At 45.5% G+C, this 6433-nt stretch overlaps 1 protein-coding gene across 2 annotated transcripts in view; it reads right to left on the bottom strand.

Moving 5' to 3' along the window:
* The window catches only part of FAM234A (family with sequence similarity 234 member A), a 57535-nt gene extending 55225 nt beyond the window's left edge, over positions 1–2310 (bottom strand). The window contains exon 1 of one of the 2 annotated variants that reach the window (XM_050968258.1): positions 2234–2310. The gene's annotated coding sequence lies outside the window, so the exon portion shown is untranslated. The remainder of the gene's footprint in view (positions 1–2233) is intronic. The other variant, XM_050968260.1, reaches the window with a different exon arrangement.
* Positions 2311–6433: the final 4123 nt, after the last annotated feature.

Raw genomic sequence — 6433 nt, forward strand, 5'->3', positions numbered from 1 at the left:
GACAGTTAGCAGTCCTGCAATTTCAGATTTGAATTCCTTCAGAACTCTTGGGTGAATACCACCAAGTCCTGGAGAGTTATTACTGTTTAGTTTATCAATTTGTTCCAAAACCTCCTCTCCTGACACCTCAGTTTGGGACAGTTCCTCAGATCTGTCACCCAAAAAGAATGGCTCAGGTTTGGGAATCTCTCTTACTTCCTCAACAGTGAAGACCGATGCAAAGAATTCATTTAGTTTCTCCGCAGTGGCCTAATCGTCCTTGAGTGCTCCTTAAGTATCTCGATCATCCAGTGGCCCCACTGGCGGTTTAGCAGGCTTCCTGCTCCTGAGGTACTTCATATATTTTGCTATTACTTTTGGAGTGTTTGGCGAGCTGGTCTTCAAATTCTTTTTTGGTCTTTCTAATTATATTTTTACACTTCACTTGCCAGAGTTTGTTCTTTTCTATTTCCTCATTAGGATTTATCTTCTAGTTTTTAAAGGATGCCTTTCTGCCTCTGCTGCTTTTACTTTTACCTTAATTTATGTCAATGGGAACATCTACACAATAAGTAGAAACCTATAGCAGCAGGTCTCACAGCCCAGGTCTACAGACTAGGGCTCCCCCTACAGCATTAACAATAGCTGTGTAGACATTCAAGCATGGGCTAGAGTTTAGATTCTGAAGTCTAGGGAGGGTGGCAGGCTGCAGAGCCTAAGCCTGAACATCTATACAGCTAATCTGTACACCTGGCCTCTGAGGCTCAGTACTGTGGATTTCTGTCTACCATGTAGGCGCACCCAGTGCGACTGAGATGTAAACATGGGCTTCAGTGTGCAGGTTGTAAGGTGCAAGGAGAACATAAGAATGGCCATACTGGGTCAGACCAAAGATCCATCTAGTCCAGTATCCTGTCTTCCGAGAGTGGCCAGTGCCAGGTGCATCAGAAGGAATGAACAGAACCGGTAATCATCAAATGATCCATCCCCATTGCTCATTCCCAGCTTCTGGCAAACAGAGGCTAGGGATACCATCCCTGTCAACTTTGCTAATAGCCACTGATGGGCCTATCTTCCATGAACTTACCTAGTTATTTCTTAACCTTGTTATTGTCTTGGCCTTCACAACATCCTCTGGCAGAGTTCCAAAGGCAGACTGCATTGTATGAAGAAATACTTCCTTTTGTTTGTTTTATCTCAACTCAAGTTATGAATAATCTGTTCCTGGCCATGATCTGCAATTTGTAGCCAGATGAGCAATATGGCTGGGGAGGATGGGAAGAGGGCGTGCATACACACAAACTGGCAATGAAATTAGCTAGAGTGCTTTTAATTAGACTCTTATTATTTATGGAAAGTCTGTAAGCAGACACTCTTATTGCAAATTAAACAGGTTTATTTCAATTTAGTTACACTGAAATAAACCATTCTTAATCTGAGCATCAGTGCCCAGAGCCACACAGATAGGAGCAATTAAAGACGATTCATGTATTTTAGCCAGGCAAGTAATCACACGTTCAGGCATGAAAGGCATATACACAACCTGAGTGTTACAGGGTTCCCTACAAACTGCTGAAGCCTGGTGATGGGTGGCTGTGGTCACTTTCCAGAGAGCCCCAAAGAACCAGCTATCCATGGCAGTCCTGCCACTCCCCAGCACATGGGGCACTGTGGGTACTGCTTCTCCCCACCAAGCCCCATACTGGTAAATTTCATGCCCTCCAGGGCCCTGGTGTCTGGGAAGGATCCTGCATGGGAGGGTCACCAGAAAGGGCCCAGCCCCATACAGGGGAGTCATGGGAACCTCCTTCCCCCCCCCCAAAAAAAAATTGTAGGTGATGGGGGGATAACACCATCCATTCCCCCCCCACACACACACATATACACAAAGTCATAAAGACCAGTCATGATGAGTACAAGCCACAAGGCGCGGGGGGGGGGGGGAAGAAGACTACATACAGGAACCCCCCAGTACAAGCTGTAAGGGGCGGGAGCTAGCCCTACACTAAGGGTCCCTCCCCCCAAGTACAACCTGTGGGGTGTGGGACTAGCCCTACACTCCCCCCCCCCAGGGACCCCTCCCAGTACAGGTTGTGGGGGTGGGGCTAGCCCTGCACACACACACTCTGTACAACCAGTGGGGGTGGGGGTAGCTCTGACCCACACACACAGTCACGTACGCAGGCCCCCGGCGCAGATTAGGGGTGGGGGGCCCCGTACCCCTCCGCGCACGCGCACGCGCACACACACTCACCCTCCGCCACTTGCCGGCCGGCCTCCCACCAGCTCCGCTCCACTCTCTTGACTCCGCCCCGGGGCGTGTCTCCGCCGGAAGAGAGGAGGCAGCGCAAGCACCACACCTAACTCCGCCCCGCTGAGGGCATGACGCCATTTCCGCTTCTGGTCTCCTTAGGTTCTCTGCCCGCGGAGTTCGTTACCAGGTGCGCTTGCGCGAGACCGGAGTGGCCCGCTGGCGGCCGCCACACGAACTTGTGCGCATGCACGGGTGGCTGCTGCTCCGGGTGCGAGCGTAGGGCTCCCTGGGGCCTGGCCCGAGGTCTGGGTACAGGTGCCGCTCTTCCAGCCGTGGCGCCTAGGGCCGCTGGTGTGGGGCAACCCTCCAGGATTAGCCTGGGGTCTTCAGGAATTAAAATTATACCTTGTGATGAAATCTCCAGGAATACCTCCCACCAAACCTGGCAGCCCTCAGCTGGAAGCTCCTTGGGCGCTGGTGGTGCCTGAACAGGAGCCTGGTTAGCATCTGCATCCACCAAGCTGCACTTCATGCTCAGGCACCTTGGTCGGAGGGGAACAGCTGGGGCAGGCACCACAAAGCAGCAACACAGGTTGGCCCAAGCTGCTGTGAAAGTCAAACTATGTTTTTCCCACCTGTGATTATCCTGCCACTTGGCCTAAGAACCCTCTGCCCAGCGCTGCAGAAATCTTGGCCCCAGATTAATAGCAGTTTAGGAAGCAGGAATGATTTTGGAAATGTGTGTGTCCGCAGTGCAGAGAACATGCAGCATGGTGCTGCAAGAGAACTGACCAGTAGTGCAGCACTAACTACACCCTACCCTCTACCTGCTACCGGCCTGTGATTAATTTAAGGGCAGCAAGTCACCCCAGAACCCTTTCAAACCAATATTTTTACTTGAACCAGAACTAAATCTGAATCAAAATTCTGTCAGTAAAACAAAATTTGGCTTATGCTTAAAATATTTTTAAGCTCACTAGTTTAAAAAAACACTGTGATCTTATTTGCTTTATAAAATAAGAAAGTGATCTAAGAGAGAGACACCTCTGAATATGTAAAATCAGTTATTCTTAAAGTTGTTGCTATATATGGAATCACTCCAAGGCACACATGTTGTATTACAGTAATGGAGCAAACGTAAGGACCAGGAAACTGAAGAACAAGCATAACAAATTCAAAATAAAGGGGAAACACAGAATTTACTCGTCAGGGAAGCTGCTCAAGAAGATACAGACCAAGATTGAACTGATTTGAGTCATGTGGTTCAAGAAGCTAAACTTAGGAGGCAATAGATGTAATATTGCAGGGAGGTCATTGTTCTACCCATGCACTGGCAGTTGAAGACTCATTGAAGGAATGTGCAATTCTACCATAACTTGTAAAGCTTGATATCTAAAGAATAGAGAAACCAAACAATATTGGTAATCATTAGATAGGGATAGATAATATGATATATAGAGGCAATATGATATTTTCTAAATCCATGGTTCGCCCACATCTTGAATATTGTGTACAGATGTGGTTGACCCATCTCATATATTGGAATTGAAAAAGGTTGCCCTTTTCTGAACAAAAATGATTCAGGGTATGGAACAGCTTCCATATGAGAAGAGATTAAAAAGACTAGGACTTTTCAACTTGGAAGAGACAACTACTATGATAGAGGTCTATAAAATCATGACTGGTGTAGAAAAAGTAAATAAGGAAGTGTTATTTACTCCTCATAACACAAGAACTAGGGGTCACCAAATGAAATTAAAGGCAGCAGGTTTAAAACAATCAAAAGGAAGTATTTCTTCACCCAATGCAGTCAACCTGTGGAACTCTTTGCCAGAGGATGTTGTGAAGGCCAAGACTATAACAGGGTTCAAAAAAGAACTAGATAAATTCAGAGAGGATAGGTCCATCAATGGCTATTAGCAAGGATGGGTAGGAATGGGGTCCCTAGCCTCTGTTTGCCAGAAGTTGGGAATCAGCAACAGAATGGATTGCTTGATGATTACGTGCTCTGTTCATTCCCTCTGGGGCACCTGGCATTGGCCACTATCAGAAGGCAGGATACTGGGCTAGATGGACCTTTGATCTGACCCATGATCGAACATGAACTGTCTATGGGTGATTTTTATGATACGGGGTTAAAATGCAAACTAGAAACATCAAAAGTATCTTCTTTTTACTGTCTTCAATGAAAAAACAAGACATCTTTTTTGAAAATTATATTTTCTCTCATTTATGTACCTTGGCCCTAGTGATCAACTCCTGTCAGAGGTCGACAAAATCAAGGCAACATTTAATTTACCCAAAATGTGGACAAAAATGGAAATGTTTCATTTCTCAAGCTCATGGAGCACACAGTGCCCACTTTAGATCACCTTTTCCAGACAGCCTGGCCTCCTGCCAACATTGCAATAATGGTGTCGTGTAATCAATGTCAGACACATTTGAAATATCTGATGATGATTTGGAACTTCATAAAGCTCATGAAATCTCCAAAAAGGAAGAGCTATCTGGACAAAGGAAAGTGCAAAAAAGGGACTGGGACAGTTCTTGGTTCATTTACAGATGAGCCATGTCTCAATAAGAAAGAAAACATATTAAACTACTGGGGACATCATAAAAATGGCATGTCCAGGCTGTATCACCTGTGAAACTGTGCTGGCAGTTCCGGCAACATGAGTGAGTGCTGAAAGAATGTTTTAAGCTTCCAGTGTATCCTTTCACTGCAAAGATCCATTATGAGAGAGCAAGCATTGTTTGCAGTGTTGCTGGAGTCATGTTGGTATCAGGATAACACACACAAGGTGGGTGAGGTAATATATTTTATTGGACCAACTTGTTAGTTATAGAGACAAGCTTTCGAGCTTCAATCTATCAACATCCTTGAATTGTGGGTATCACAACTGGACACAGTTCACTAGGGACTTGTCTAGCTGAACACTTAGTTCATGGCAATCTGCGTTGTAAATCTACCCTGCACTGGCCTGCTGTGCACCAATTATCTGCATGGACTCCATCACCCTGCACTAGAAGTCCCACCGTCACTATAATATATATTGCTTTGAGTGGGAGTAAATTAGAGCACACTACGGAACTCAGTGAACAACCGCCAGGTCCACAGGGACAGTTAATGTATGGCTGGCTAGAGCAAGTTAGATATGTACCCCTAGGGTGACCAGACAGCAAGTGTGAAAAATCAGGATGGGATGGGAGGTAACAAGAACCTATGTAAAAAAAAAAGAAAAAAAAAAGCCCACAAAATCAGGGCTGTCTCTATAAAATCAGGACATCTAGCCACCCTAGCACCACTGCTTGCTGCAAACTAAGTGCATAGACAGAGCTTATGTTAAAATGCCCTGAAAAAGGGGCAGTTGCATGAACAAGATGAAATAAGTCTCAGTTCTAGTCCCATGCTAGATAGTACCAGAAAGCTTAAAAGGCAGGCCAGATTAGTCACAGCTGAAGATCGATTCCTCAACCACCTATCATGGGGGGAGGTGGTAGTGATGTGGAGATTTAGGCTGCTATCTTATGTTTTAACCCCTTCAGCAGTAGCCACATGCTTGGAGCTGAGAGGGTGAGAGAAGAAAAGTGGAAGTGCAGCTAAACACACTGGCCAGGAGAACAGTATGCAAGTCATAGCATTGACACTTGCCTCAGTGTTTCTAGCAGAATCCTTGCTCAGTGTATTTGATAAGCTGCAGTATTTGCACGGATTTGGTAGTTTCAACCATGATGTCATACCATATACAGGTACCAAGCTAGTTAGTAAGGAAAAGTATCAGCATTACTTCATTTGCTTAGTAAAACATCTGAAGTGCCAACAATTCCCTCCTTTTATTTATAGGTGAAGTATGGTGCACTTGGTGAATACATTGGCACTGAAAATGCAACACAGTATTGACCAGCATATGCTGTAGAAAGGCACAGGAACAGCCCTTTTGGATGGGGTAACAGCAACAGGTAGGTACAGAGACAGTTCTGGCCAATGCAATAAAGAATTGCCTTGAATTGCAATGAACAGAGTCTCTACCCATTGAGCACTCACTCCAGGAGGTGGCAGTAGCTCAGCATTTGGAAATGCACCATAAAGGAAGCTGCACCTTTCCCTATGCAACAGCTTGTTTTCACTCTTATCAATTTCCAAATATTTAAATATAAAGGCAGCAATGGTTTGCATACATAAGAGGCATTACATTCCCC

This window comes from Gopherus flavomarginatus, chromosome 9 (assembly GCF_025201925.1).
Source record: "Gopherus flavomarginatus isolate rGopFla2 chromosome 9, rGopFla2.mat.asm, whole genome shotgun sequence".
Taxonomy (NCBI): Eukaryota; Metazoa; Chordata; order Testudines; family Testudinidae; genus Gopherus; species Gopherus flavomarginatus.